A 15,191-nucleotide genomic window follows, 5' to 3' on the forward strand; every position below is an offset into this window, starting at 1 on the left:
CAGACTATTTCCATTTTTTTTAAATGCCTTCCCTGCTAAGCTCTCAGGCATGGCGCGCAAACCCGTGGCAGCAGTCTGGACACCCCCCCCCATGCATGGGCACACTCAATATAGCTTAAACCAGCTAAAACATGCACCCCACAGCTAAACAAAGCTTAGCACCACTAGACACACACTCATGCTTTGCTGAGCTGCACGGCACGCAAACAGGCATTGCTGAGCTCCAAACCACTTACACTTATAGTGACACACACCTTTTATGTCTTCTACCTGTTCTACTGACAACAGCATGGTTCTGGGGCTATACGGGTTTTATCTGCAGGCACAGTGGCCCAGTTTTGCTATTGAGTAACCCCAGCTCATTTGCATACAGATCCTTGCACATAACCTGTATACTTCACTATTCCAGGGCCTGCCTCCTTAGCAACCACTGAAATCTACCATTGTATATACTGGATGCAGGGCACTATAATGCATTATTTTCACACGTCTTATTTTTAGTTTTTAAACATTTTAATATTTTTTTGAAGACCAGCATGTTTACTCGTTGCTGCACGCTGCTCAACCGTAATATGGGTATTAAAAAAATATAGTATTTTATATTATTTTGCGTTAATTTTTGGACTCACAGGGCATAGTTTTGCACATATTTCTGCGTACCATGACATTTCTGACCTTCTAATTGGGCTTTTACAGCCTCTGTTCAATTTTTACATTTCTGTACACAGTTGTTTTCTGTGTATGCTTCTGACACCAACACGGGTTCTGCGTGAAAACCTATCTGCTTCTTGGATCACAAAACACACTCATTTGCATGAATTTCACCTGCTTATGAGGTGATTTGCATGACACAGGCACTTCCGTGTCTGCACGCGCATGCATGCTCCTCTGCTCTGTTTACTGGATCGCACGACTGCTGGTTTCTGTGTTACATCTGTGCCACTCTGCCTACATGGAAAATCACTCCGTGTAGGCTTTATTGAATTCCCCCTATGATTTTTCCCTACTGTAGTGTCATCTCAGAGTTACTATATATAATTATCAAGGACTGGGTGGGAGCAGGTAGGTTGGCCTGCTGCAAAACATTTTTTTTTTTTTTTTTTATCATTTGTGGATTGATGTTTTGGTTTTCGACAAGTAAGATTTGATCATTTTGCTATATATATATATATATATATATATATATATATATATATATATATATATAGCAACAAAGAATAAACTGGTCCTCCAAAAAATAAATCATACAATATCACAGTCAAAGGAGGCAGCGGAACACAGCAGTAAAATTCAAGAATTTAATCCCAGAACAAAGAATAGAACAAACAGTAAGCACTTTTGCAGCAGCAGCTGCTTCATCAGACAAATAAAGATCCAAACTGTAGTACTTTTAAACAGCAAAGCAGCCAATTAGCATGCAAAAACAATTAGGAATTAACAAGATCCCTTAAAGCCACACAAAAAAATGCAGCTCAAAGCTCATTGTATAAACACAAAAACATTTCATTCATAAAAACACATAAAACATTTCATTCAACAGCCAAAAAATGCAGCTCAAAAAACATGAAAACATTTCATACTTAAAAGCATATAGAACATTTCATTCATAAAACATTATAAAAATACTGAACATAATTAATATCTATCTGGCTAAGGCCCTGTTCATTAAAACTGGTTTAGTAGAAAATTTATCATTGAGGCCTTTCCCCATATTGGCTTTCATTCTAATAATCCAGTTCAATTCTTTGCTTTCTACCTTAGTTCTATGTGCCCCCCCCTTATACCCACATTGACTGTTTCAACAACCATAAACTTAAAATTGTGCTGAGCACCTAGTAACATGATGTGCTTAGATAAAGCATTAGTCTCAGCTCTCCTGGAGATATCATATTGATGCTCCCTCATCCTGTCTCAGTAGCCTGCGTGTTGTCATCCCAATGTAGAAACAGTAACAAACCATGCAGTAGGCTAAATAAACTAGATTCAGTTAGCTCTGACTCTGAAAAACATCTTTTTATGCATATCTGGATGTTCAAATGCAGCACTACTGTCAATCAAATGACAGTAGTTACATGCCCGACAAGGAAATGTGCCAATATTAAGCTATCAGTATTGGAGTTAAACGTTGGATAACATAGCAATTTCTTAAGTGATCTCTTATTCTTATACATATAGCTGGGGGCTTCTCCTACTATTGATTCCACTCTCTCGTTAGATCTAAGTATATCCCAGTGTTTAGCATAGATGTCCTTCAACAATCTAATGTTGCTGGCATAAGTAACTGTTACTCTGTTTACAGTTGGTCACTTTCTGTTTGCAAAATTGAGTGGGTGAAAAGAAATATGGCTTACCCTCCTGAGTTCTAGATGTATATGCTCAAGCGGTAACTGAGCTAATTTCTTTCTTATTATAACCCCTCTCAAGAAATCGCTATTCCATATGTTTCAATTCACAAGAGAAGGCGGAGTCACCTGCTGTCAATCTGGATGTTCTTAACATCTGTGCTGTCACAACATTATTAAAAATGTGCCCAGGATGCATACTCTGTCTGTGGACAAATGTATTCCTATGGCAGCTTTTCCTATAGATTTCAGAGGTAAAAGCGCCATCAAGTCCCTTGGTAATCCTAACATCAAGAAAATCCATACTTACAGTAGAGCTACTGGCCGTCAAACTAAGAAAGTCAGTATTACTGTTGAGTTGACAAATGTACTGAGACAGCTCATCATCAGTACCCTCCCACAAGAGGAAAAGATCATCAACAAGTCTCCTGTAAAAAACAACCTGTCCAGGCTTGAGCTGAGGTATGATATGCATTTCCTCCCATTTTGCCATAATGAGGTTGGCATAGCTATTGGCACAAGAAGTGCCCATAGCTACGCCATCCCTTTGTTTAAAAATACCTTCTTCAAACATAAAAATGTTATTGTCAAGAATATGTTCCATAAGCATACACAGTAAATCTATCTTATGGATCTCAAAAGTGCCAACTTGCTTTAGATAGTCTCCCAACATCTCTAGCCCTGTGTTATTGGGTATGCACGTAAAAAGGGATTTCACATCTAATGCTATCATAATGCAACCAACAATAGGTGGTTTAACTTGTATGTGAGCAAATAAGTCCCTAAGGAACTGTTCAGTATCCTTTAAAATATAACAGTTCTTAGCTAAGATTGGTTTCAAATGTTGTTCAACATAGATGGAAAGGGGTTCAGTGCACCACCCCCTTCCAGCTACTATTGGTCTCATAGGGGGTTTACTGGCATGCTTATGTATTTTAGGGAGGCCCTGTATAGTAGGCAAAGTTGGTTCTTGTATAATAAAATAATTAAAAAGATCAAGACTAATACGTCCAAGCTGCAGACTTTCAAACAATTCATTATACACTCTACTGATAGACTGTTCAACCTGTTGCATTGAAAATGGAATATAAACTAATGGATCACTGAGCATGGTATACATTGCATCCTTGTAAAATGTATAATCCATAACTACAAGACATCCACCTTTGTCTGCTGGTCTAAAGCTCAAGGTAGAATCCTGACACAATTGTTCTAGAGCTAACCTCTCATTAACTGACATGTTGCAGTGAATCTAGTTTATTTAGCCTACTGCATGGTTTGTTACTGTTTCTACATTGGGATGACAACACGCAGGCTACTGAGACAGGATGAGGGAGCATCAATATGATATCTCCAGGAGAGCTGAGACTAATGCTTTATCTAAGCACATCATGTTACTAGGTGCTCAGCACAATTTTAAGTTTATGGTTGTTGAAACAGTCAATGTGGGTATAAGGGGGGGCCCACATAGAACTAAGGTAGAGAGCAAAGAATTGAACTGGATTATTAGAATGAAAGCCAATATGGGGAAAGGCCTCAATGATAAATTTTCTATTAAACCAGTTTTAATGAATAGGCCCTTAGCCAGATAGATATTAATTATGTTCAGTATTTTTATAATGTTTTATGAATGAAATGTTCTATATGCTTTTAAGTATGAAATGTTTTCATGTTTTTTGAGCTGCATTTTTTGGCTGTTGAATGAAATGCTTTATATGTTTTTATGAATGAAATGTTTTTGTGTTTATACAATGAGCTTTGAGCTGCATTTTTTGGTGTGGCTTTAAGGGATCTTGTTAATTCCTAATTGTTTTTGCATGCTAATTGGCTGCTTTGCTGTTTAAAAGTACTACAGTTTGGATCTTTATTTGTCTGATGAAGCAGCTGCTGCTGCAAAAGCGCTTACTGTTTGTTCTACTCTTTGTTCTGGGATTAAATTTTTGAATTTTACTGCTGTGTTCTGCTGCCTCCTTTGACTGTGATCCCCTCATGTGGGGATCTGTGTTTGAAAAAAAAAAGTTTCAGCTTATTCTGACACTGGTGAGCAGTACCTTTTGTTACTTCTGAAGTAAGAAACTGTTTTGATTGGGCAAATGCCTTTGCAATATCTAGATTCTCTCCCGTCTTTCCCCATAATGTCATCAGTGTCAAAGACATGAGTGTAAAGTGAAAGCAAAGAAGCTGCTGATAATGTTTCCTTCCAAAATACTTTAAAAGTTGCTGTTGCCATTGCCAACTAAATTGCCAGTTTTTCAGTAAGGCACTTCAAGCAAGCTCTTTCTACAAGATGCAGAAGATAAGACATGATATTTCTTTTACTGGGATTTGGGAACAGGATTCCAGAGTGGCTATTGCCCTTTATTTTTACTTAGTCTCTGCAGACACTCATGAAAATAACAGACAACTCACTGTGCAAGATGCTGAATTTGTTTCTCTTATGAGTCATGGTGTAGTCTTATCAAGGAGATTGATGCAATATTCTCTAAAACTGGCATAAGAGTTGCAAGAATGCTATTTTCCTTGACCCAGCAAACACCTTTGCCACCATCAGCCATGTGTTTTTGAATAAAACAATTTAGATGATTTTGTCTGGCTTGGTATCAGGTCTAAAGGTGCCGGAAGCTGCAAAAGGCTGTGGGGAGAGAAGGCAAAAGGGGTACTTAGTGGTCTAAAAGGGCAGTTTCTTAGCTGCCTACTACCATAACAGACGCATATCCTTGACACAACTTGTATATAGTGTAATTCATTTGAATGACTGCAAAGGAATTTCATAGAAACATGCAAATAAAGCTAATATTGCACCTGCGTGGTATCTGATTCAGTAGCCATACATTAAAATCTTAAGAGAAAAAACTGCAGGAGTGCTGTAACTCATGTACTGTTGCCACACAAAGAGCAACCACCACAGAGGAGTGCTGGGAAAGTGTTAAACCCTTCATTTAGACTGTTAAACTTCAGTTGGCTTTAGAAAAAAGTCTAAATGAAGTATTTAGCAGCTTCCCACTGCCCATTTGTTGTGACCACTGATTGCTGCTAATGCTCCAGTGTGTGACGAGAGTAAGAGATGCTTGATAAAAGCTAAACTACAAGTCATTATCTTTCAAGAATAAGACATAAAATGCATCACAGAAGATCTAGATCCTGGTGGTGTCTCCATCTTAGGTTATAAAAGAATATGACACAAGCCGATTGTGGGCTCCTGCCCTGCACTCACCTGTTCTACAACTGGCCCTGTTAAGAGGTGTGCACAGAAGGTTGCTACAGCTTGTATTTGTGGGTGGTAGAGGCTGGGACCAGTGAGATTATTTATTAAATTCTCCTTCCATTTGAACCTCAGAGGTAAACACAGACGGTCACTATAACTTGCTGGAGACTTGGGGGAATTGTGGTCATTATTTCTCAAATTTTCCTCACAATTAAACCTCAGCGGTATACATAGAAGGTCAATGTGGATTTTTTGGGGCTGTGGCTGTGTAGTCATTATTTTTTAACTTTTCACACAGTAATTCTTCACAGGTATCACTATAGCTTGTGTAGGGGCAGTGCCCTATCTAGGGATAATAGAATGGAATACGACTGTAATTTTTTCTCTCATTTTTCTCAAAACCACATATCAGAAATGGATACGGGTGGCTAACTTTGGGGGGAAGAGATAAGTTGACATTTTGTTAATGTACATCTGTGATCAACAAGTTAAAATATTTTCCTGTATTTTGGTTGTCAGATGGATGCACAGATTGTAGCTGTATTTTAGGTGTGTGAGTGAAAAGGCAAACTGCATGATGTGTGACAGCAACAACTTGAAATATGTAACTGAAGCCATTTATTCATTTACTTTCATCCCAATCTAACATCAGAGGGATACACAGAAGTGGACTATTTTTTTTTTTTGCTTTTGACAGGGAGATAGACACTATTCTAAGATATGACTCGTATATTTTGCAACCATTTATTTTCTCAGTTTATGGAGAACTACTTTTTGTCAACTTTGATCATTAAGCTTTGGACACAGATTATTTCTTCCTTAAAAGGAAAAATAAGACAATTTCTTTAGTTAGTCATGCTTGTTGTACAGGCCATAATTGTAACTAAAGGATGGAGGGAAAGCTCTAAAATGTACCTCCTAGCATCTATAGTCACATGGCTTCTAAGGCCCAAGCAGGCAGACTATCAGCTTAATTCTGTTATTTTCTCTGCAGTTATTACACTGCATTCTTGGCCATGTAGGGAGCGATGAAAGGATGCAGGAAGAAAACAAAGAGCAAGAATGAATTTCTTTCTTTACCACTATTTTTGTTGTTCAGGCCATCTTTGTTTAAAATGGTGTAAAAAAAAAGGTTCTAAAATGCAACTCAGAGCATACAGAACACAATGGCTTCTGGGATAGGGTGATCAGATCTCTGGCTTAATTTGATTATTTCCTCTTCCTCATTTATTATGGTGTAATCGTGGACAGTTAGGATATAGTGAAACAATGCAGGAAAAATCTGAAGTGTACAACAAAGTATGAGAAAACAAAAAAAGTAATCTAAATGGTATAGCAAGGACAGGATGGGAGGAAAGTTGAGGGCACATTGGGAGGACAGTAGACAGCAGGGGGCAAATTAAATCCTTTCCCAGGGGATTCATTTCCCCAAAGCCCAGAGTCAAAATATTCAGTACTGACATGGACTTCCCCACTTAAATACATCACACATCTTATTAACAAGGTTTCTTTTTCTTTGGGAATCATTTTATGGATGAGAATAAAAAAGCATGCAATATGCTTGGTTTTGTCAGATTTCTGGTATACAACAGTCCTTTTGATTGTATCTTTATTTACTGCTACATATCATATACCTGGTTGCATAACAGTGTTATACATGCCCTTACATACACTCATCTTGCAGTGTAATTTATGTTTCACTACTGGATTTGTACCTAATGAGAGGGTGCACTGTAGTAGTCATGCCCCTTCATAAGTATGGTCTTACAACTGACCTAGGTAGTTGAAATCCTATGAGCCTTACAAGTCTTATCTGAAAAACCATGGAGCATATAATAACTAAAATCATAAACTCTGATATCAAGATTCTTGTCTGTCTGACTCCCTCCCACCCATTTAAGTCCCCTCCCTCCCACCCATTTAAGTTGTCTTGTTAAATACCACTGTCTTTCTAGTTGCCCGCCTCTTATGTTAATCTGACCATATATCTCATTTCTCTCTACTTTCACTGGCTTATGTGAGTAATCACAAAACCATCACTTTTGAAATCCCACCCCTTCAATTATTTAAATTTATTGGCCATCCTACAGTATTTCATAGTACCAAAATACAAAAGTAACCACCCCTTTCAGTCCATCTTGCTGTTTTAAAAATAGTAACTCTCCACTAAACCTTAACTTTTTAAACAGGTAAAACTCAAGTTACCTACTTTCATATCTAACTTCTCTAGTGCACACTGCAGAGTGCATTCTTTTCAATCTTACCTTTAAGCATCCCTGTTACTAGCACTTTCTCTAATACCTAAAAGATCATCTCTACTTGACTCCAAGTAGACTTTTCTCTATCTGTTAAACCTAGCACTTGCTCCTACAGTACTTATTACCTTGATACGGCACTCTTATAGATAGCACCCCAAAAGGCAAACCCCCATTTCTCGGTCACCACATCCCCGGAATCTCTTTTAAAGTTTTTGTCTAGTCCTTCTAGCATGTCGAGGGATCAGTTGCTAGTGTCCTCTCCTGCTCAGCTGGTGAACCTGGGAATATTGAGGCAATGTTACAGTTGCCTCATGTACACAGACAACCCTCTCCTCCTCCCACAAAACACAAATACATGCGAGATGCAACTATACAGCCAAACTGGAGGCTGAGCTCTCTCAACATAGGACTGGCAAGACCAGTCAGGAGGAGAAGGTTACCACACACACTATAGACCCAGTCTCACATAGTACCATCACAACCTCAAATCATACACATAAACACACAAAGACATACTCAAGGCTCTGATCAAAAATCTACCAAAACAGCAGAGGCCACCAAAGCAGACACCCAAACAACCACCACCTCAGAACACAACACCTGCAACACATAGACCTCACAGTCAGAGTGTCAAACAGTCACAGCCCTTAAGGCCAAACACAATGCCAGACACACTAGTCATTGGTGACTCCATAGTCAGACACACTGACGCCCCGCCACCAGACTGAGTAAGGAGAAGGTCACAGTAAGCTGCCTGTCGGGCGCTAGAATCCGCCACATAACGCAAGCACTCAGGTCTCTCAACAGCAGGTACAAATATGACTCAGTCATTGTCCACGCTGGTGTAAACGACCTGAGACGTACCTCCTTGGACTACATGAAAAGAGACATTGAGGAGTTCTCTGATTATGTAGCCCAGGCAGGTATGACCCTGACCTTGAGCAGTATCCTACCTTCACCAAGAATGATGCCACAATACAGAGATAAGATGATCAGCTTTAACAATTGGCTTAAACTCTGGTGTCATTCAAAGGGGATCCAATGTCTGTCTGCCTGGGATGACATGCTGGACAAGCCACGCTGCTTCGCAAGGGACGGCTTGCACCTGTCACCCCTGGGATTCCGGATATTGGCAAAGGCTCTTGCCACCCCCATAGTGCCTTTTTTAGGCAAGGCTCAAATTCTAAACCTACCACCCTAGAACACAAAAAGGAAAAAAACTAAGGGTAATGCTGCTCAATGCCAGAAGTCTAAATCTCAAAATGCACGCACTCGAGGCCCTTCTCAGTATGGAGAACATCGATGTCTGTGCAGTGACAGAAACCTGGTTCAAGGCTCCTGAGAGCACCCCAGCACTATCAGGTTTTACCTCTTATCATGCGTTCCGCCCCAAAATCCGGACAATACCAAGAAAGGAGGGGGTATCCATATTCATCAAAGACACCCACACCTCAAGACTGGTGGCAACGACGATGCATCGGAGACCATCCAGGTGCAATTAACCATAGGCAAGACTGCTCTGCAAATTGTAGCATGTTACAGGCCACCCTCACAAACTCAGGAACCTCACATGGCCTTCCTGAAAACACTAGAGGGATAAATGTATCACCAAACACCATCATACTAGGTGACTTCAATTACCCTAATATAGACTGGGAACACTACTCAAGCCCAAACACCCTAGCCCAAAAGTTCCTGGAATTCATAAACTCAAATGCCATGGAACAACTAGTCACCATCCCCACAAGAGGAGAAAACATACTTGATCTCATCATCACGAACATGGGAGCACAATGTTCAACACCGAAGTATACCCTCACTGGTGAGATCAGATCACAAACTAATCTCGCTGGAGGTCCTCATCCCACCCCTACCTGAAATAAAAAGACCACAGTAAAGAACTTCTCGAAAGCCGACTTCACACTTCTAAAGACTAGTGTGGTCTCCTTTAAGGCCCCCGAGCCGACGGAAAACAGTACTCAAGCCGCTGAATCACTTACAAATGCCTTCTACCAGCACCTGCAGGACTGCATGGATAAGGCAATCCCAAGCAAAACAAAGACTCTTTGTACCAAAGGCAAGCGCCCACTCTGGTGGACCCCAGCCATAAACAAACTCTACAACAAAAGGAGGAAGCTACTCCAAGATAGAGCAAAATCCTTAAAAGGTAAGACACCCTTGATCACTATAAGTAAAAAACTAAGAGCTCTCATAAAATCATCCAAAGCAAATTTTGAGAGAAAAATAGCTAAAGACTCAAAAGACAATCATAAGGCCTTCTTTAGCTATGTTAGAAACCTGGGAGGAAACTCCCAGATATGCTCAGAACTAGTTCAAAATGATGTGAAGATTACTGATCCTACAGACATTGCCAACATACTGGCTGACAGGTTCAGTGCAAACTTCTCCCTCCCCAAAGGAGAGATATCTATACCAAGCGATTGCAGCCCCCAAACATCTCCAACGCCCAAGTGAGAACTGCTCTCTCCAAAGCAAAAACACAGCATCCATGGGACCTGATGGTGTCCCCGGCTGTGTGCTCCATGAACTCAACGAGGAATTAAACCCACAGCTAGGACAGCTGTTTAATCATAGTCTTACCTCTGGATACGCACTCCAGGAGTGGCGCACTGCAACTGTGGTCCCACTTCACAAAGGCGGTGCCTCCACCGACCCTGGAAATTACCGCCCATTAGCTTGACAAGCCTTATCTGCAAAGCCATGGAGAGGATCATAATGGACCTCATAAATAAAGACATAGGGAATTTGCAGACTTTGGATCCATCCCAGTTTGGCTTTGTCAAAGGCAGATCATGCCTTCTAAACTTGGTTGACTTTTTCAAACAGTCACCAAAGCCATTGATGAGGGAAAGGCAGTCCATACAGCCTACCTCGATCTGGCGAAGGCCTTTGATACAATACCCCACTCGGGTATCATTGAAAAACTCATCAGCTTAAATGTTAACCCATACATCACAAGATGGGTTGCAAACTGGCTGAGTGACAGAACCCACAGGGTCAGAGTTGCTGGCGCCATGTCAGACTCAAAGCCTGTCACAAGTGGTGTACCACAGGGCTCAGTCCTGGGCCCACTCTTGTTTGGCATCTACTTTTCCAAGTACAAGCAAACACAGGAGGGTTATGGCTGACAAAGTTTGCAGATGACTGCAAACTGGGCCATAGTAGAAAACACATCTGACACAGATATCCTTCAGAAGGGTCTCACAGAAACGGATAACTGGTGCCAGAGCCATGGCCTAAAGTTAAATGCCAAAAATGCATAGTCATACCCTTCGGGAAAAACAAGGTTACCCCTAGCTACCAAATAGGTGGCAATCCACTGAGTACAGAAGAAGTTATCAGGGACCTGGGGACCCAGGTTGATAGTAGTCTGTCATTCGACACCCATGTAGCTAAAGTAGTTAGGAAGACCTTCTACATTGCCCACCTTATCATGAAGGGATTCTCATCTAGATCAAGGGAGGTCATAGTCTCCCTATACTCATCACTCATCAGACCAATGATTGAGTACAATGCCCCATTCGGAATGTATCTGACCCGACACTTGCAGCAGCTGGAGAGGCCACAAAAGTTCCTCACCAAAAGGATAAAGGGTCTCAAACATCTGTCCTATGCTGCCCGACTGAAAGAACTCCAGCTCTATTCAGTCGCTACCGCTTGCTCAGAGGTGACCTTTGCCTAACATACAAGGCCATGTCAAACCCAGATTTGATGAATATGCTTCACCTCAAAAATCTAGATCCGTCAGAGCCACAAGGGCGGAGACTTAAACCTCGACACGGCTATTAATAGGACGTGCTGGAGGGATAGATTCATCACCCAAAGACTCCCTATGCTGTGGAATAAAATCCCGGTATATGTGAGGCAGAGCACCTCGCTGGCCTTGTTCAAGAGAAATCTTGACCAATGGATGGGAGATCGCAGATATACCCCAGGGATTACCTCAGTGTCACTGCTCAACAGAGGCACAGCAAAATAATGGGTATAGTTCCCCATACTAAAGGGGTGGCGTAAGCCACAAAACTATGGGCTAGGCTTGTAAATGCCCTCGGGCAGATAGCCTAGTATGAACCTATAAACCTATGAACCTATGAACTTGACCCCCCAACAGTTTGGCTTTGTGAAGGGTGGATACTGTTGAGTTAATCTGGTAAACTTCAGAAAGATTACATAAGCTGTTGAGATGGTGGCCATGCAGTGCACATGGTGTATCTTGACTCGGTGAATGTCTTCAACACCATTCCCCATGCTGGCATCATACAAAATCTTGTTGCTTTAAAAATTAACCCATATGTAGTGAGATGGATTGTAAATTGGCTGAAAGACAGAGCCCACACAGTGCAAGTTGCAGATGCCTGATCAGTAAGAGTGAATGTGACCAATAGTGTCCCTCAGGGCTCAGTGTTGGGACATCTTCTTTTTATTATTTACTTCACAGATCTCCAAGTGGAGAGCCAAGAACCCTAGCTTAACAAAGTTTGCAGATGACTGTAAAGTAGAGATTGTTGTTAAGTCACTTCATAATACCCAAACTCTCCCAAATGAGCTCTCCCTAGCAAACCTTTGGTGTGCTAAAAAGTGAGCTCAAACTAAATGTTAAAAAGTGTAGTGTCACTCTTGCTAGACAACCTCCACCCCTCATCATATTGAATAGCCAACACAACACTACAAAAATGAAAGTTTTGTCAGGGACATAGAAACCTGGGCCGATATCTTCCTTTCTTTTGATCATCATGTGACAACAATTGTCAGCAAATCCTTTTATTTAGCTCACCTAATCACCAAGGGAATATCAGCATGGTCTAAAGAGGTAATCGCTCCCTTATAGTCAGCATTAATCAGGACAGTTATCAAGTACATCACCCCACTTTGGCATGTATCTCACAAAACATATAAAGCAATTAGAAAAACCCAAAGACTCCTACTCACTAAAATCACAAATCTAAAGTCCCTGAGCTATCAAGACAGACTGGAAACCCTCTCCCTTTATTGAGAGTCTTACAGACTTTTGAGGGGAGATCTAGCTTGCTTACTGTACTGTTAGAGAGACAGTTGTCCTGGACCTCCTGTTTCTCTGCATGTCTAATATCTCTACCAGTATTAGAACCAGGGACCTAAATCTTCACCAACAGATAAATACAGCACAATGGAGAGGCATGCTTATAAGGCAGCACCTCCTTTATCTTTGGAATAAACTTCCCCTACATATTAAGTAATGTGATTCACTGTCTTACTTTAAACATAAACTAGTGATTGGATGGGTATCCACAAATTTACTCTGGGATTAACTGGTATGGCCTGCCTGGAGAAAAAAGGTGCTGCCTGGGGAAGGGTACTGGCAAGGTATGAATGGTGATAAGATTTGTTGGGCTTGGAATATCTATGAATTTAAACTTTTTTTTGGCTTATTGCCATGGCTTGTTAGGAAATCTCTGCCTACACCCATAATGATTCTGAAGAGCCTAAAGTGGGTGTAAGACAATGAATGAAAAATTAAGTACAGCAAAATGATTACTACATGCATTTTCTGAAGGATATAAGACTCAAATATTTTATTATTTAGTGAGCACAATCCTCAATTGCACAATCCTCAACCATATAGCCATACTGGAGGCAAAGCTCTCTCAACTCAGTACTGGCGTAACCAGTCAGGAGGAGAAGGAAACCACACTCACTACAATTCCAGTCTCACATAGACCTACCACGACAACAAACCAAACACATAAACACACAAAAACATACTCGGAGGCTCTAAATAAAAATCTTCCTAAGCAGCAGAGACCTCCAAAGCAGACACCCAAGCAACCGCTACCCCAAAACAAAACACGTGCAACACATAGCTCACAAAGCCAGTGTGCCGAACAGTCACAGCCCTTAAGGCTAAACAACACACCTGATACACTTGTAATAGGTGACTATATCGTCAGGCACACTGATGTCCCGCTCACCAGGCTGAACAAGGAGAAAGTCACGGTGAGCTGCCTGTCAGGCGCTAGGATCCGCCACATAACACAAGCACTCAGGTCACTCCAAGGCAAGCACAAATATGACTCAGTCATTGTCCATGCTGGTGTGAATGACCTGAGACGTACCTCCCTGGACTATATGAAAAGAGACATAGAGGAGCTCTCTGAGCATGTAGCCCAGGCCGGTATGACCCTGACCTTGAGTAGCATATACCCTCAACAAGAATGATGCCACAATATGAAGACAAGATGATCAATTTCAACAATTGGCTTAAGTATTGGTATCATTCAAAGGGGATCCAATGCCTGGGATGACATGCTCGACAAGCCACGATGCTTCTCTAGGGACGGCTTGCACCTGTCACCCCTGGGCTTTCGGATATTGGCAAAGGCTCTTGCTACCCCCATAGTGCCTTTTTTAGGCAAGGCTCAAAAGACAAACCCAACTCCATAGGTATCACAAGGGATAAGAAACTAAGAGTAATGCTACTCAACGCCAGAAATCTAAACCTCAAGATGCACTTTCAAACTCTCCTTAGCATGGAGAACATCGATATCTGTGCAGTAACAGAAACCTGGTTCAAGACTTCCGAGAGCACCCCAGCACTACCAGGTTATACCTCATACCATGCTTTTCGGCCCCAAAACTTGGACTGAACCACAAAAGGAGGGGGTGTATCAATATTCGTCAAAGATACCCACACCTCCAGGTTGGTGGCACAGCACGAAGCATCAGAGACTATCCATGTGCTACTAACAGTGGGTAAAACTGCCTTCCAGTTTATAGCCTGCTACAGACCACCCTCCCAACCCAGGAACCCCACTTGGCCTTCCTGAGAACACTGGAAAATATGAAGGTCTCTCCAAACACCATTATATTGGGTGACTTCAACTACCCAAACATAGACTGGGAGCATTACTCTAGCTCCAACACCCTAGCCCAAAGGTACCTATAATTTATAAACTCAAATGCTGTGGAGCAACTTGTTACCACTCCCACAAGAGGGGAAAACATACTGGATCTGATCATCACCAACATGGGGACTCTATGCTCCAGACCAGAAGTGTATCCCTCACTGGTAAGATCAGACCATAAACTAATCTCACTGGATATTCACATCCTGACTCCACCCCCTGCCCTGAAAACCACAGTGAAAAACTTCTCTAAAGCAAATTTCACACTCCTCAAAACTGAGGTGGAATCCTTCAAAGCCCCGGGCCCTGGAAAATACGCCCAGACCGCAGAATCCTTTATAAACGCATTCTATGAACACCTTCAGGAATGCATGGATCATGCAATCCCAAATAAAACCAAGACCCAATCCTCCAAAGGCAGGCGTCCTGTCTGGTGGACCCCAGCCATAAACAAACTATACAATAGAAGGAGGAAGCTACTAAA

The sequence above is a fragment of the Protopterus annectens genome, chromosome 2.part1 (genome assembly GCF_019279795.1).
Source record: "Protopterus annectens isolate FY-2018-M chromosome 2.part1, PAN1.0, whole genome shotgun sequence".
NCBI classification, from domain to species: Eukaryota; Metazoa; Chordata; order Ceratodontiformes; family Protopteridae; genus Protopterus; species Protopterus annectens.